This window comes from Coenobita brevimanus, chromosome 31 (genome assembly GCF_032717465.1).
Source record: "Coenobita brevimanus isolate Jiangsu-jjx chromosome 31, ASM3271746v2, whole genome shotgun sequence".
NCBI classification, from domain to species: Eukaryota; Metazoa; Arthropoda; class Malacostraca; order Decapoda; family Coenobitidae; genus Coenobita; species Coenobita brevimanus.
This window is the reverse complement of record NC_136984.1, coordinates 28,459,818-28,478,940: the sequence shown is the minus strand read 5'-3', so window position 1 is coordinate 28,478,940 and position 19,123 is coordinate 28,459,818.

Genomic DNA, 19,123 nt, shown 5'->3' with positions numbered 1-19,123 from the left:
TTAGTGACTTGATTCCTGCCCCTCTTGACCACGTAAAAGTCTGGAACGCAGAGTGTACTAATACAAATGGTGTTGCAGCATTGAGATGACATATTAATGTGAGGGTAATTAAACTTGTAAGCAATAAATGAGAGGTCATTTAGATGACTGTCATTAAATCTGCTTAAGGTAATAGGTCATCCCCCAGTTCTCAAAGGAATATGTGCTGTACTTAGAATGATTTGTAGAATTATAGCGTATGTGTATTTGTAGTGTGTACTATTCTGGTTTGTGGTAGGTGGGGGCCTCACCATCCACTCACTCGATGTGGTGCTGCTGTCGGGTATCTGCCCTTTCCTCTCCTCCATCCTTCTTTCCTTCCATCCTCTTCTGTCTTCCTTTCCTTCATTCTTTCCTTGTCCTTCTCCCTACGGGTACTTTTTCACTCCCTCTTCTATCTTTTTCTTTCATTCTTTTCTCTTCCTTCTGCCTGCGGGTGACTCTACACTGAGTAACAAGAAAATGGTTTCCTGTACACAAGGAAACTATTTACTATATCTGGGTGGTAACCATATAACCAAATTTGGGCGCCTGGTGGTTTAGTGGGTAATTATTATTCTCCAATCGGATTGAGCCAGTGAATGTTTATATCCAAGGAGTGGTTGGGGTTCAGTGCTCATGTAATGCCACTCAGGGATGAGTGAGGCTGGTCACTCTCATCTAAATGTCGGGACCAACTGTCTAGCCCTGGGCTCCTACTCTCCACATGGGGCAATGTAAGATTGGATGACGTATGGATGGACAATTTTGGTGTTGCAGTTGGGCATTTTAATAGTTGAGCATCACCTCCTGGGGTTGCTCATGTTTGTATAATTCATGATGGAGTCCCGTGTTGAAAAAATAATTGACCCTGATACTGAAATGCCTGAGGGAGTAGGTGTAAAGCATGAACTGTTCGTGACTGATGTGTTTTGAGCGTATTAGAGCTTTGGAGATGTTAAGCCAAGCTGGACTCACCCCGACCAAGATTGGAGGCACATCTCAGTATACCCCCATAAAATCTGGAAATCCATTTAGGCAGTTAACTCCACAGTGGTCAAATCTGCCTGTAGGAGGTAAGCAGAGCTGTCAGGGAAATTCGGTAGTACTAGAGTGCAAGGATGTTGACGTTCTAAGGATGAGTGAAATGTATGGTCTACATACTAGGACCCTGGTGGATCACTTTTTAATGCACATGGAGTCAGTGACTGCTAACTTAGAACAGCAGAAGGTGGTAGCGCTCACCCGTATGGACACAGAGTTGCGTACATATGATCTGGGAGAGTTAAGCTTATGTGAGGCAGGTGGTACTTATGGGGACATCATGACATTGTTGCAACAAGAGTTCAGAGGTTCCGCAGGGATCGCGATTGCATTCCACGAGCTTGAATAGATGGAGTATAACTTTGAGGATCCACCTAAGAGGTTTGTTAGACAATTCAAGAGTAACTTTAGGGCAATTTGTTGAGAACATCCCCATATTAACCCTCCCAATGTGGAGCAGATGTGGAAGAAAACTGTGATACGTAGTGTACCCCAGGAAGTTAGGGAACAATTAGAGTTGTTTAAAGATCTGGGAATGGACGAGACCTTTATTTCAGAAATAGAGAGAAACTAGTAATAGAAAGTGGCGTAGAGTGGCCAAGGTTGTGGATGAACAAAGGTCTGGCGTTAATTACATTCCAACTCCTACTAGAATCACACATCCAGTGCTTGATGACAATGCTTTTCCAGTGACTCGAGTACCCGTACGTCAGGTATCCATTAAACCTGAACCTACAATGTGGCCTTGTGGGTGGTGTTCAAAATTTAATGGCAGTAAACATGACTGGGCGAGTTGCCCAAGGAAACCAGAGCGGGGAAGTTGTCTTGATTGCTTGAAAGCTAACTCTAGAAGGGGACATGAGAGATGCCCTGGTAGACCTAACCTGAGTAGAAACCAAGTATACCTCCTGTAACAGCTGATCCCCTCCCACAGTAGGATTCTTAATTACATCCAGACTCCAAACAGCCTAGGGAATGACTAGAGAACCCTGAGGTAAAGCAGGCTGCCAGTCATGTCGTGTGTATCGTACAGGATGTAGAACAGAATGAGAGTCGTCAGAACCTTTCAGATGCTGAGGTGGAGGAAGTCCAAAGTGTTCGAGGTGAAGTAGACACTCCAGTGATGCGCTTGATTTTGGGACAGTATCAGGTTTCAGCTTTTGTAGATACTGGTAGTTTAGCAACATTGATGAAAGAGAGTATAGCAAATAGATTAGGATTAAAGATTAGCAAGTGCCGACGTTCATTGCATTCAGTATCCAACCATAAGTTAACTGCTGTTGGCCAGGTTTCATCGGTACTGCATATCGCCCCCAAGACAAGCGTAGTCCAGCGATTTGTAGTGTTCCCAGACTATTATTTGTCAACAGAAGTGCTCATGGGTGTGGAGGTAGGCCGATTTTCACTTGGGACGTAGGAGATTAGGTGATGCATTGGGGTGGTCAGCAGTACGAGGTCCGAAATAAGCTTTCCCAGACAGTGAATAGAATAAGGTTCCGGTCTAACCATACGAGAAAGGCAGGAGAGCTAATACAAGTGAAGTGTAGGACCGTGGTGCTTGCACAGAAATTGTCGGTACCCACTGCGTTACAAGACAGAAAACCCGAAGATGTCTTGCATGTTAGTAAATTTCAGAAGGCCAGGGGTAAAGCTTCATTAGCACCAAATTATTGCGTGAGAGACGGGACATGCTATTTACCCATACCAACATAACCAAGGGGCCAGTGAAGTTAAATCCACGTCAGATGTTGGGGACGTACCATGTTGTTGACGAGTTGAGTATTACTTATCTTAGTCCCAAGGAAGAGGACAGAAATCCACCTGAATTAGAGCAACCAGAAGGATAGGCAGAAGATGACCTTGTGGCACCAGTAGGTCGGGTCGATAATGCTTTGTTACCCCACATGGATCAGGCACAGGATGGGGGTGACCGACATGGTGCGCTTAATTAAATTCTTAGAGGGCTGAAGTGGACATGTGTCTCAATCACAAAGAGACAAATTGAGAGAGTTGATATTGGATAATCATGCACTGTTCATTCTGGTCCGAAGGAAATTGGCACCCTTAAAGTACCTGAAGCCCACATTGATACTGTCGACTCTGAACCCGTGTGTATGCCCTTGTATCGGCATCCTGAGCAAGCAAGGAAGATAATTTCCGAGATGATCGACGAGATGATTGATAAGGACGTGACTGAGGAATTGACTGCTGCATATTTAGCCCCCATAGTCTTAGTCAGCTAGCCAGACGGCAGTAAAAAGATGTGTATTGATTATCGGCCTGTTAATAAAAAGGTCAAGATAAATATCCAACCCCTACCCCAATTAGACGAACTAGTAGAGGAAAGTGCTGGAAAAAACCTTTACTGCACCCTTGATATGAAACACGCCTACCTCCGAAGTTCGGTTGGATGAGAGCTCTCGAGACTTGACAACTTTTCTGATGGGGTTTTGTTTAGATACAACCGATTAACTTTCGGATTCTCTGCGAGTCCAGATATTTTCACGAGGAAAATGCAGCGTTAGCCCCTTTAGTTAGAGAAGGTTGGTGCCGTAACTACCTAGACGATGTTGTGATTTGGGCAGACTCTTTCGATCAGATGCTAGACCGACTGAAGTTTACCTTTGGAAGATTAACCGAGTTTGGAATGAAGCTCAATGTTTGTAAATGCTCTTTCATAAGGCGAGAAATTTGGTTCTTGGAATATGTAGTGTCGGAGAAAGGAGTACGCCCAGACAGTAAGAATCTTGAAGCCATTGAACAGATGTCACGACCAATGAAGGCCAAGGAAGTGAGACACTTTCTGGGCATGTGTAACTTTTATCGCAAACACATTCCTGACTTTGCTGCCATTGCCAGTCCTCTCACAAATTTGCTTAGGAAGGACACAAAATTTTAATGGTCAGAGGAGTGTGAGAATGCATTCTTAGTTCTAAAATAAAAGTTAGTGTCAGCTCCAATACTAGTAAAGGCAGATTTAACTAAACCGTTCGAGTTACACACAGATGCTAGTGACTCGCACATAGGTGAAACTGTTATGCAGCTGGAGGGCGAGAAAGATCTGAGACCTATTGGATACTTTTCAAAGAAGCTTACCCCGACAGAAAAAAGATACTCTGTAACAGACATGGAAGCCCTGGCAGTGGTGAGTGGGTGTAGATTTTTCAGCCACTATTTATGGTGCAAACCCTTTTCCATTGTTACTGACCATAGACCGTTAACCACCATTTTTAAGAAAGACTAAATGCCAACATATGTCACGTTATTTGATGGAGATGAGAGATAAAAATTTTGTGATAAAATATAAAAAGGGAGTGAAATCCCAGATGCTTTGAGTAGACCAGTAGGAGCAATCGAGGAGGCATCAGATATAACCCAATCTAATGCAGAATTTCGGTGGCTGGGCCTTACGGTGGACGAGGTCCGGGAAACCCAGAGAGCAGACCCAAGGTGGAGGCAGGTAATTCATTAGGTCAGTTTCCCAGGAAGTTGTCTGGTAATCGTCCCATTTACACTTTCGAAATGAATGAGGAGATTCTGTATGTGTGAAGAGAAGAAATGGGAATGTCGAGGTTGTGCGTGGTAGTACCCAAGTCTTTAGTTGCTATTGCCTGTTCAATTGTTCAGAACCTTTCACACCTAGGAGAACGCAAGACGGTAGGCAAGACAAGAGTTTTTCAATTGGCCACCTCTACTAACTGATGTGCGACATTTTGTTAAATCATGCAAGTCATGTCGGCAGTTCAAGGGTCACAAGAAGATTGTGCACCATTTTAAGGAACTGCCACCAGATGATAATGGTCAGAGGGTTGCGATAGATCTCGTAGATTTGCATAATAGTAGGAGTGGTCACAGGTATTGTCTTACAGTGATAGACCATTTTTCTAGGTATCTACATATCTACTCCCTTCGTACAAAATCCACCAAAGCCGTAGCTGAAGAATTTAAGGACATCTGTTGGTATGGCAAACCACAGGTAGTTATCATGGACAACGGAGAATTCAGCAGTGCAGAGTTTAGATATTTTTGTAGGAGAGCCGGGATTAAGCAAGGATTCTGTCTACCCTACCATCCCCGAGGAAATTCAGTTACTGAGAGAGTGCATAGGACCTTAAGGACAGTACTGGCAATCTTGAGCCAAGAACACCCAAATACGTGGCCCATGCACCTGTGCGACACTGAGAAAGCGTTGAACGAGGTAGTCTCCCGTATAGACGTCATCCAAATGGCGAGGTAAGATATTTGCAGTTGCCCAGTGAAGACTCTGTAGAGAAAATAGATGTCAAACGGATACTCAAGGAGACAACGTTGGATGACAGCAGGATACCTTAAAAGGGCAAATGAGGCACTTAGGAATGACTCTCTAGAAGCAGGTGAATTAGTTTGGATCTATGTCGAAGAGTGCTTGCCTGGTACGGTATCAAAGCCCAATAGAAAATGGCAGGGTCCTTACAAGATTGTCAAAGTTATCGATCAGGGTAGAGCCTATGGGTTAGAAAATGTTTTATGGCACCACCTTGAATAGAGCAGCTGAAAAGATCAAAAGATATGTTGATAGAGATGCATTACTGAGTATGGTGGATCACAAGTTTTTGACCAGTGAGGAAGAGAAGGTACTTCCTAGTGTAAGATCCCGGATACCACCTGATGTACTGTCACCTCTGTGATCCAGACTTTTACATGGTCAAAAGGGGCAGAAAACAAGTCACTATTGATGACCAATGTGTGCTGGAACAGTCAGGAACTCAGATTGATGGAGACTCTCTCCCATTAGCGGCCTCTTCGGTCGCGCCTATTATATTTCAAGTGGTCAAGCTAAGAATGGTAGCATGCCCAAATGACAGAGCCAGTCTCTAACTAGGCCAACCCAAGCCCGACCTTCGCAGTTTCCCAGAATGCTTCTAAGTTGCAAAATTAACAAACTACTAGGTACGCTCTACACCATCAGTTCTCAAGGGTTACACAAACAATAAAGTTCGAGTGGGAGGGAATGTGTATTAACAAGACCAAAAAGTAGAAATCTTCCTCAGCTACTTGCTTTACAGATTAAACATGAATCAGTTGGCACATTGTTCGAAAAATATCTCTATATGGTCCTAATATCAAATCCACAAAACTTAGCTCCTCTGTCCCGGTCCAGTGTGTTTCTTCATAATCGTCCCTCTGAGCACAAATTTCACTGGTCCAGTCCTCTGCCACTCTCGGCCTTAACTTCCACACTGGGACCCCGATTCACTGGGACCCCAATTCACTGGGACCCTGACCTCCACGCCTGGACTTGGACTCACTGGTACTTAGACCTCCTCGCTTGGACTTTGACTCACTCAGGTACTTCGACCTCCACACTGGGACCCGCTAGAAGTTAATATGTATAATGAATAACTATTCTCCCCAATGCAAGTAATCCCTTCACATGATCAGGAAGGTCTCATAATAAACATGAGTTACAACACTCGGCATCTCAAGTAATAACAGAATAACACATGGCACTACAGACACATAGGTCTGCTCAAAATAATACTTATTGTAGGGATAACATAAAAGAAAAAGTACTATAACAAATACAGTAATCATGAATAACTGTAACTCTAACCATGAAAATCATCACTGAATCAATATCATTGTGCCTCACAAAGTAACTATGTGAACATTTACTCACAACATAGCCCAAACAAGTACTGAATTGCAAAGTCATTTCAACACAACAATAAATAATTCACAGTCCCAAGGCACCTGATACTTGGCCTACAAAAATCACACATTTATCTGAGGCTCAGACAGAACTCTGTAGCATTTCGTATTCTAGTTACTAAATAATATAAAGTACAGTACACAAAACTATGGGTAATACCTCACTATTCAGCTCAAAAATGTAGGGGAGGTGAGCGGGAACACAGGACTCGCTTCTCCAAAGGCTAATGGCGTCACCGTTACACTCCCTGAGGAATGACAACACTTGACTCTATTAGAGTCCGTTTCTTAATTTCGTCACTATTATCACTCGTGGGATATCACTATTCGCGCCTCAACATATCAAACATCATTATTATCAAATTACTTACAGAATTCCTTGGAGGAGGGGGGGGGGAGGAGGAGGACGCCGACTGTACCAACCAACTGCCACCTACCACGGCCGGTGAGCGAGTGAGACACGCCAAAACTGCGTATGCAAAGGGGGAGGAGGGGATGACGGCGTACGTAATTTAACATTTTAATTATTACAGACTCGAGATAGACTCAGTGTGATGTCTTTCCCCTTACAATCGATTACTCAAAAAAAATAACATTCTCTAGTTACAATAATTACTCAACAACACCTCTCACTTTATACCCTTACATCGAAAAATAATGAAAATCATCGTGCTTTACATCACTTTGCGCACGCGTACATTATGCTGGATCACGTGACCGAAGGCACATGTTCCCAGCTCACTCGAGATTTTATATTATAAAGAGACTTAATACTAGTAAATTACAGTAGGAAAAAAAAAGTGACTTAGCAACTAGGTAACTTAATCTGTGTTCTGGTAACGTCCGCATGGTAACAGCCATGCCCAGGCCACATTCTCACTAAACCGATCTTTTGGTCACATAAAATGAACTAGATACAAGTCATTATCACTTCCGGGCACTACACTGAGAGGTTGCAATACAAGTAGATGATGGGTGTATGGCTGTATATATTGCACATACTCATTTTATTCCTCTGAGCACATCTTGTCCTTGCCTTAACTGAATCAGGTATGCATTTCTAGGTCTTTCTGGATTGTACCTGTGTATTTATTTTTTCTACCAGTACCTAATGTATGAGTTGTAATTTCGGGTTGATTAATAGGGTTGAGTAGTTGTTTAGGGTATGTCCAGCTTTTGGAGAGATGAGGCGTGGAAGCTGCGTCTTGTTAAATCGAGTACACCATGGTGTATAGACAGTCGTTCTTGCCTTACCTCGAGTCTTTTTTTTCTTTAGGTTAGATTGTTAGCCTAAGTTAGGGATAATGAGCTCGCACAGTTAGGACTTTTTTTTTTTTTCCCCAGATTTAGAGAACTGTACATGTGAGGAGCAATTCTACCTGAAGGTCTCCCCCTGGAGGTTTCTTGCTTGATTTGAGAACCTCGAGCGCCGAGTGTATGTGATACCCAAACTTCAGTATAGGGTTGCTCAGAGAGAGAGGGGAAGTTTCCAGTTTCTGTATAGGGATTGGAGAAGTTGAACTGTGGGGCTCTTGCATGTTAGGAGAGGTAGGTAGGCTTCGTTCGGTCTCTCTGGACAGAACGCAGTGGAGCGGCTCGTGTTGCTCTCAGCTAAGCACAAAGTTTCTCCTTATAGCAGGACATTCTCCTCGTGAATAATATACTTGGTGAGTGGCATACGTCGTCAGTTGCATATTGTGGGTAGCATGAGAGAATTTACTCGTGGTAGAGGAATTACTTTTTTGTTGTTGCGGACAGGATAGCCGCAGAACTGTTCTCAAGCACGGAGCTTCTATAATATCCCACAGTCACAGTATAGGACAGGTTGCCTGGTGTCTTTGGAGGCATGTAGATTGGTTTCCCCTCACGAGGAAGGAGCGTGTGTAACACCCCACATTAGCAGTATTGAGGGAGACTGGTCAGGTAGGTGATCGTTCGTTCGTTGAAAGATTCCCTGCACATATAGTGCAGGCCGGGCCATACATTAGCCCGGTCAGTGGTGTATGGGCTGATTAAAAAACAGTAAGTGGGGAGGACAGGACCTGGGGAATGCCCAGCACACACGTCCTGTCTCCTGACTGGCTTTGTGGTGTGTGTGAAAAAAAAAAAAAAAAAAAAGTAGGTGAACTTACGTACGGAGTTTAAACATGGGTACTGGGTATTTCCGAGGAGTTCAGGTCCAGTTGCCCGAAGTTTTGGTCTTCCCTAACTGTGGGCGGATGTAGTGCCCAGAAGTGATAATGAGTTGTATCTGGTTCATTTTATATGATCAAAAGTTCGGTTAAGTGAGTGTGTGTGGCTGGGGTATGGCTCTTTCCATGCAAACGTGATCAGAATGTAGATTGTTACCTAGTTGCTAAGTCAGTTTTTTCCTACTGTAATTTATTAGTATTCTGTTTATAATATAATATTCGAGCTGGTAAGAATATGTGCATGTGGTCACGTAATCCAGCATGATGTACGCATGCACAAAGGGATGTGAGACACGATGATTTTTATTGTTTTTTCGATGTAAGGGTATAGAGAGAGATTGTTGTAATTATTGTAACTACGGAGTGTCATTATTTCGGGTACTCAATTGTAGGCGGAAGGACATCACATTGAGTCTATCACGAGTATATAGTAATGAAAATTTTAATTTGTGTAAGCCATCATCCTTCCCCCCCCCCCTTTCCAACACACAAGACTGGCGTGACACTCGCTCACCGGCTGTGAAATGTGACGGATGGTCGGTACTGTTGTCATCCTCCCCCCCTCCTTAGGAATTCTGTAAGTAATTTGATAATATTGTTGTTTGATATGTTGAAGCGCGAATAAGTCATACCCCACGAGAAATAATAGTGACGAAAATAGAGAAATAGACTCGGGTTAGTATCAAGTGTTGTCATTCCTCAGGAAGTGTTTGATCACGCGAGGTGACGCCATTGGAAGAGCTAGTCCTGAGTTTCCGCTCATCTCCCTTGTATTCCTTGCTCTGGATAGTGAGGTATTTCCCATATATTTGTGTACTGTACCTTATATTATTATTTAGTGTGTAACTGGAATACGAGAATGCTAGCTACAGAGTTCTGTTTGAGCCTCAGATAAATGTGTGATATTTGTACGCCAAATATCAGGTGCCTTGGGACTGTAAATTGTTTATTAATGTGTTGGGATGACCTTGGAATTCAGTACTTATTAGGGCTGTGTTAGTTGTGAGTTAATGTTCACGTAGTTACTTTGTGAGGCACAATGATACCGACTCAATGAAATTTTTCATGTTTATGTTAGGATTATTCATGCTTATTTGTTTTAGTACTTTTCTCCTATGTTATCCCTACAATATATATTATTTTGAGCAGACCGATGTGTCTGTAGTGCCATGTGTTATTCTGTGTCTGATTGATATGCCGAGTGTTGTAACTCATGTTACTTTATTATGAGACTTTCTTGATCATGTGGAGGGATTACTTGCATTAGGGAGAAAGATTATTTATTGTACATATTAATTTCTAGCGGGTCCCAGTGCGTGAGTCAAGGTCCCAGTGCGTGAGTCAAAGTCCCAGTGTGGAGGTCAAGGTCCCAGTGTGGAGTTCAAGGTCCCAGGGTGGAAGTCAAGAATATCGGAAGACCGGACCAGTGAAGTATGAGCTCAGAGGGTCGATTATGAAGAACTACATTGGACTGGACCTGGGACAAAGGAGCTAAGTTTTGTGGAATTTGATATTAGGGCCATATGTTTGTTGAATAACGTGCCAACTGATTCAGGGTTATTCTGTAAGGCTAGTAGCTGGGAAGATTTCTACCTTTTTTTCTTTTTGGTCAATACACATTTCCTCCCACTCGAACTTTGTTTGTATAACCCTTGAGAACTGGTGGTATAGAGTTGATCTAGTAGCTTGTTAATGTGTAACCCAGGAGCATTTTGGGAAATTGCGAAGGTCGGGCCTGGGTTGGCCTAGTTGGAGACTGGTCCCGTCATTTTGGCATGCTACCACTCTTACCTCGTAACTTGACCACTTGAAAAGTAATAAACGCAACCGAAGAGGCCGCTGTTGGGAGAGAGTCTCCGTCAATCTGAGATCCCGACCGTTCCGGCACACAGTGGTCATCATTAGTGATTTGATTGCTGCCCCTCTTGACCACGTAAAAGTCTGGATCGCAGAGTGTACTAGTATAATGCCTTGCGTAGAGGAAGCCGTAGACTTAATCGAGAAGATAAGTGCACTGTAAGAAAGGGGGATTCAAACTTAAGGACTGGGTAAACAATGACAGAGAAGTAATAGTTTCTGTACTACCTCATGAAAGGGCAAAAGAGCCGAAGGAAATGGACTTAAATAGGGCAAACATGCTAACAGAGAGGGCCTTAGGTATTGTGTGGATAGTAGATGATGACTCATTTGGTTTTAAGATACATGTACATAATGTTTTGGCAACAAGTAGAGGAATCTTGTCCTTAGTTGGTTCTCTGTATGATCCCTTGGGTCTTCTGGCTCCATTCACATTGCCAGCTAAAATAATTTTGCAACAGTTATGTAACAGGGGAATTGGATTGGATGACGACATAACTGACACTGAACTGCGTAGCTGGAATGGGTGTGTATCAAATCTTTTGTTATTAGAGAATATCCACATTAAGAGGTGTTTGAAGCCCTTGTGATATGAAACCAGTAACATGACAGATTCATAACTTTGCTGATTCAAGTGAAAGGGGATATGGAGTTGTTACTTATGCAAGATTTGAGGATGATAAAGGCAACATACACTGCAGCTTAGTTATGGGCAAATCTAGAGTTGCTGTCATAAAAAAGATGACAGTACCCAGACTGGAACTGGCAGCAGCAACACTAGCTGTACGTACTGGCTATAAATTATCCAGTAAAACTGAGTATCCTATCACCAACACATTTTACTGGACAGACAGTACGGCAGTGCAGAACTATATCCACAATGCAGACACAAGATTTCACACGTATGTTGCTAACTGCTTAGTGGTAGTTCATGAAGGTACATCTGTTGACCAATGGAATTATGTAGAATGCTAGACCAACCCAGCTGATGTAGCATCTCGGGGACTTCTGGATGCAGAAAGTGACAAAATATTTCAGTGGTTGAATGGTCCAGGCTTCTTATGGCAACCCATGAATAAATGGCCTCATAATCAGAATTTATGCTTCGCCAACCTGATCTGTAAAGATGTTGATGTTAAGAATACGGTAAATTCTGTGGTCATTGAGGATGATCAGTGTCACATGGATAGAATCTTGTCTCGCTTTTCAAGCTGGACAAAGTTGAAGAAAGTAATTGTATGGGTCATCCAAGGATGACAAGATCTTGAAAAATCTAATTGCTTTGAGGAAGGATCATACTGCTGTTAAACCTGTTAGAAAGGAATTGTCGATTGATATTTTGAAAGAAGCAGAAGATGCAATCAAGAAACACTTTGCAGAAGTAGTCAAATGTCTGAATACAGGTAACTCAGATGAACTTTCTCAAAATAAGTACTCTGTAACAAAGAAGAACCCCTTCTGTAAGCTTGATCCAATTATAGTTCATCAGGTGCTTATAGTTGGAGGAAGACTTAGTCGCTCTACCTTGTCATATGAAGCCAAGCACCCAGTCATTTTGCCCAAAGATTCACTAATTTCCAAGCTAATTATTCAGGAGTGTCATCAGAAGGTTGGTCAAGGAAAAAATGCAATGCTTGCCTTCCTCGGACAGAAATATTGGATATTAGGAGCTAGTGGGATTGTAAAGAACGTTACCGGGTACTTCCAAAGGTATAATCTGTCGTTATGGTACTCAGACATGTGAGCAAAAGATGGCTGATTTACCAGAGGAAAGAGTAACACTAGAGGAGGCTCCTTTCACTCGAGTGGGTATGGATTATTTTGACTTAATTGAGGTAAAAAGAGGAAGAGATACTGTGAAAAGATCTGGTGTGATTTTCACTTGCCTAGCATCTAGAGTAGTTCGTTTGAAAGTGTCGTTCTCGTTGGACACAAGTTCATGTGTAAACTGTATTCGAAGATTCATAGTCCGTAGAGGTTGTGAAGTTCATAAGATCAGACGATGGAACTAATCTAGTAGGTGCAGAAAAAGAGATGAGAGAAGAATTTAAAAAAAAAAATAAGCTGATCATTTGCATAATAAGTTGCTTAATGAAAGCATTCAGTGGAAATTCAACCCCCCAGCAGCTTCTCACCTTGGAGGAATAGGGGAAACATTGATCAGGTCAATCAAGAAGATACTATACTCTTTGTTTATGGAACGTCTGGTTATTTTTGATGATGCAGCTTTACAGACCTTCATTTGTAAGGTAGAAGCCATTCTCAATAATCTGCCTATTACAGCTTCCCAAGTTGATTCTAATGATCTTAAAGCTCTGACTCCAAACCACTTACTACATTTACGTTGTGAAGAAACTGCCCTTTGGAGACTTTATGATTGATAGGTATTCACGTAAAAGATGGCATCAAATGAGATATATGGTAGACATCTTCTGGAAACGCTGGATGAAGGAATATTTGCCAACATTACAGAAGCGCCAGAAATGGTTAGTTTCAAAGAAAAATGTTTCTGTTGGGGATATTGTAATGATCATTGACTCGGTCTTCCGTAATTCATATTGTCTACGAAGAGTTACAGATATTGTTTGTGACAAGAAAGGTTTAGTGAGAACAGCTACTGTCAAGACAAAAAACAGCGTTTTGCACCGACAAGTAAGCAAGCTGTGTGTCATCCTAGAAGCTGAACAGGCTGAATGTGAATCACCTTGATGTATCAAGAGTTCCATGGTTTCCTAAGAGTACAGTTTTGTACAAAGATTTTCCCAAAGGTTATAAGGACTTCTCGTTCATTATGTACAAAGAATGTACAAAGTGTTTGTAGGAACATATCAAGGCACACACAAAAATTGTACTGTTTGCCCATTACTGAAATGGGTGTATTTGAGAATCCTCAGATGAGGGGGAGAGATGTAATGGCCAAACACAAACTCTTGAATAGTTGCTGGCTTCCATTTGGATTGTCAAGATTATTTGGTGACGGCCAGGATATTGTTGGCCGCGCCAGTGTAAAAAACGGGTTATGCAGCTATGTACATTTATGTATTTTCTGTATACAACTCTATATGTATTTTGTGATTATACAACTCTGTATATGTATTTTCTGGTGATAATTATGAATGACTTGTGTACAGTAGCTCCCAAAAGTATCTTTTAAAAATACATTCTGACACAATGGACGATGTATCTGACACGTGTTGCGTAACGTGGCAACAAAATTGGCAGCCCTGCATGCTGGGGAGTGGTTGCCATACACCTGTCTATGACCTGGGATTGTATATACCGTTTTCTAACTGACGTAATACTAATCACTTTGTTATACATAATATTTGATGTTAATATGGTGACAAAGTACTATTTAGTTTTAACATAGGCATGGTTACTCTTTCTATGGTTCACCAGTAATGCTTTCACGAGTGCCAGCACAAGACTATCAGCACTCTAGATAAATAATATACAAAACTGATATATTTTGAGAAAGTGTTTATATAATATCTGTGATTATGACTCGGAGATATATGACACCCAGTATAATGTGAACGGCACAAAAATACTAGAGAGACAAGTAGAGGTAACCGAAATGTAAAGACAGTAAATTAACTTATCTGAAACTAATCCCCAGAGCAGCGAATAAACCCATTTGTCACTGATACACCAGCTGTATTGTTGAGGTGACATGCGAGATTCATTCTTCTATTAGACATTATGTGTAAAAGAAATACAAGGTAAGGTTACACACGCTTTGGGGGGCTCCTTTTATTCATTTAATAACCACTGTATCCACTGCCTGCATCCAGACCTCTGTTCAGTCGACGCGGCACCTACTATGAAGCTGTGCCATTCACGTAACGAAACACCACAATACCTTCCGAAACCGAGATATCGCCACACACAGGTAGTATGTATAATGATGTGTGGTTTAAATTGTCCTACATGCAGACCCTATAGGCTATTATTAACCTTTGCATTGGTAATCTATTTGTAGATGTGATAACGAAAGAATTGTGATGGGTATTTTTCTCATGCTGTTTAATAATCTGAGTTTCACTTATGTTCATGAGGGGCTGGGTGACTCAGTGGTGCCGTGCGTAGCTCAAGACCATGAGGTAGTGAGTTCGCGCCCCACCCGAGTAGCTACTTAGCTGAAAGTTAGCGCTCTCATCACCCTATCAGGGCTATATGGTCTAATATAGGCCTAGCTCAGAGAATTCCTTCCTTCACTTATATTCGAACATGACAACTCAGCCCATCGCAGTCAGTTTTCGAACATGGCAACTCTGTCCGTCGCAGTTACTATGTTTCCTAAGATGCATTTATCACAATATAATGTGTGTAATGGGTTATATTCTTTAACACTTAGGTATAAATATTACTGAATTGTCACCATTTATACGTCGTTGGATGTTTGCAGTCACACAGTGGCGTTGTGTTTATTAGCAGTACCACCAGCGATACCTAACCATGCGTACCAACCGCACCGAGACGACAAGTGGCCGGGAATAATGGTTCATTCTGTTCATTATGCCATTCTTCGCACCACACATTAAAGATACTTTTGGGAACTACTGTACGTTTTATTTTTTTATTTCTTAGTAAACTGGTTTCAAGTGTAAATATGATCATGGTAAATGGGTTTCGTTGATTCAGTAAAATCACAAGTCAATGCAGAAGGTGCAGGAACGGAGAGGACAGTCAGTCTGCTGTGAGCTGTGACTTAGACCAGTTCTTCTAGTCACCACCACCTTTAGGATCTGGCTTTAGTCAAGCTGAGTCATGGGAGTCAGAATCGGGTGTGTGTGCTAGTAGCGGGGGTCGTGCTGTGACCACATGGAGCCAGCAGCCACATCAGTGCTCTGTGAAAGTATGGGTCGTGACTATTTGGTGAGTGTTATGTAACTGGTTACTCTGTTTTCACCTTCTGTACAGTATTCCCGCCCCCCGTTTCCTCGCTCGCTGTTGCCGTGGGGGGGCTTCGGAGACGTCGATTGAGTCTTGATGAGTGGGGAAGCTGTGGTGGGGTCTCTACCCTCTCCCCTCTCCTTAGGTCCCTGTCACTGCCTCAACTAATTTTGCGAGGTTCTTTTCCTTATCCTATTGCTTCTTCCTCTTCCCATATCATCGCCAAATAGTGGAAGCCTTTGGTGATATTAGTCTCCGCCCCTTTTGTCATCTCAGGCGAGACTACTCCCTCCCCATGTGTTTGCCGTGCGTGGCGACTCGTATATCCCTGCGCCTCTCTATCTGGGAGTTGAGTCCTCCATGGGGCAGGGTGCGGTTCCTGTGGTGGGCAACATGCTCCTTTGGTAGGGGGGTTGGGGTAAGACAGGCGGTCCAGTGTGGCCCCGCTGGGCAAATCGGCTGGCCGTGTGTTGACTCGGTCAACCTCTGCTAGGGTCAAGCGGGCACCCTTTGGTGGGCACCGCATTGGTCCGCGGCTGCCACTCCACACTAAACCGCTATCCCTGGGCCTGTTGGGTAGTTGAACCCAACATCAGCCTCCCCTCGTTGGGCTCCGTGGTGGGTGGCGGGTGGGATGGTGAAGTCTACCCTTTCTTTGTATGGATACAGTTATCTCCCCTGACTTGATTATGGTGACGACTCAGGACTCCCTTTCGACTATGGCCTTGATCTCTTTCCCTCCTTCTACATGTTCGATTGCATTAAACACCCCATCTTCCTCGCCTACTGTGTCTTCCACTCCTCCAGCTTCTGCTCTGTCTACTTCAGTCAGCCCTTCTACTATCGTCACACTTCATCCTTACCTTCCTCCTTCACCTCCTGCCTCTAATCCTTCCATGTCCTCTGTTTCCCTCTCCCGACCTCGTCCTTCTTCCTATGTCCCTGTCCCTTCCCTCACCTCCACAATTTTCGGTGCGCAGACATGTTCAAAATTTCAACGTATACAACATGACCAACGACCTCCCACTCCACCTCTATCTCCTTCAACAAGTAGGCAGGGATGTCACCTTCTCGGCCTATCTGAATGGTTCCTGCCTCCTTGTTATTCACAGTGCTGCCCAAGCCGAGAAGGTTACATCCCTGGTCAACAATGCAGGACAGCCCATCTCAGTGTCCCCAAACATCCAGCTCAATTCTACCACTGGCACCGTACATTTACCATCTTCGATGTCCATCGGCCAGAGGGCTTTCCCAGATTGCGCTAATGATATTGAACTAATCCTTTTAGAACAACATTACTCAATATGTTCAGTTCATTGCTATACAATTCCTCCTCGTGGACGACGCCAAGAGCCTGCTAATATCGTTAAAACAGTATTTGCCTCACGATCTGCCCCCCTCAGTCATCATTGGAGGCACTGTTCTCCCAGTACGCAAGTATAATCCATCTCGTCAGTGCACGTCTTGTTGGTGCTTTGATCATCCAGCCAAATACTGCCAATCATCCGCAGTCTGCACCAACTGTGCACTGGCCAATCATACCACCTCAGACTGCATTTCCACCATCCGATGCTGCCCTAATTGTCAGGGTGACCATTCTGCCTCTTACCGACATTGTCCTGCCAACCTCTTTGAAGCAGAAGTGCCTGGCATCCCCTGGAAAACTGGCCTCTCCCTTCATGAGGCTCGTTGCAGAGTTTGTGGTCTCAGTTATCACCCTAACGTTACTTATGCACGTGTAGCCCATCCTCCTCGCGTAGTAACTTCTAATACCAGACCTATTTCTTCTTCCCCTTCTGCGCTTGTGTCTGTATCTGCTGTCCCCTCTTCATCTCCTCTTTCCTCTCGTCTTCCCATCTCTCACTCTATACCCACTCTTGTAACTGTTGTCTCCTTTTCCCTTCCTCCTAGCACTCCTGTTTCCATCTCTCCCTCCTCTCTACCTATCCTCCCTTCTACTTCATTCCCCCCCCTTTCAGACTTCTCTTGTTTCTGTCTATAATTCTTTCTAAGTTTTAGATTCCTCTACCCCTAACTCCTCTTCATTCCCTTCCTTACCTATTCCCTCTCCTCGTCCTTACCCCCATTCCCAACCTGGTCCCTCCTCTCACTCCAGTTCTGTCACTCATACCAGCAGTTTGGCGCCTCTGGCCCAATGTACCATCTGACCTCCATCCTCCTCTAGTGGTAAGTGCAGACTACCCATTGTGTCAGACTCTAAGACCTCTCCTGCCCATCATCCTGCTTCTCCGGCTCGTAAAGTTTGTGCAACGAATACCCGCCCCTCTCGATCGATAAACTCTGCCACGTCGAAGTCTATATCTCGGCAGTTTCCTCAGCCACGTCCCCGGACTACTTCACAGCCGGCTAATTGTAATACAAAACCCCCTGGCAATGACGACAGTGAAACCATTCCTAAGATTATGGATTACATTTTAACTTCTACACCAGATTCAGCAGGCAATGCTGTACCCTCTCCTTCCACCCACTCTGTTGAAGTTCATCCTGTGCCACCTGACCTCACTCCTACCCTTCTCCCTCCTACCCTTCTCCCTCCTTCACCTCCCCTAAGCCTCACTTTGTCTCCTCCTCCTCTTCACCCCCCTCCTCTTCCATTTCTTCCAGTGCTCCATCCCCTCTATCTCTCCCTATGCCTCCAGGCTATGGTGACCGTCCTGCTCATCCACCAATTTCACCTTCTACCCCTATTCCTACTATGGTAACGACTCGATGATTTATATTAAAATATATTTTCCTTCCAGTGTAATATATTTTACTCCCAGTGTAATATAATTTTACTTACTATGTATTTATATTTTACTTTCTATGTATAATATTCTATCTTTAGTATTAATTTCTTTTTATCTGTCCTAGACTTTATTTCTCTGTTAGGTTTTACTTTTATTTGGTATTTTAAAGTTTTAGTATGTCTGTTTTACAATGGAACATATGTAGTCTTATGGACCACCGCAAACTTTCCAACCAGACCCCGTTCTTCCTAACAGTTATTAGTTTTTTATTTTATACAATGGCTTCCATCATACAATGGAATATCCGTATTCTTACCACACATCGGCTAGACCTCCGGTTTTTAATTTCTCAATACAACCCACCAATTCTCTGCCTACAAGAGACACGCCCCCCTCCCCCCATTCCGTTTTATTCATATCTGAGTCTACCCCATTCCCAGTATGATACCTGTCTCTTGATACATGTTGACATTCCTTTTCAAACCCATCCTGTTACGACTACTGTCAAATGTACCTTCGTCAGAGTGTTTCTGTTTCAGTAGATTACTGTGGTCTCACTGTATTTTTCCCCTCAGTGCCCATCAATTTTACTGACCTCGATCAACTTTTATCTGCCCTTCCCCCTCCTATCCTGCTTTTAGGTGATTTTAACTGTCGGAGCCCCCTCTGGGGTGA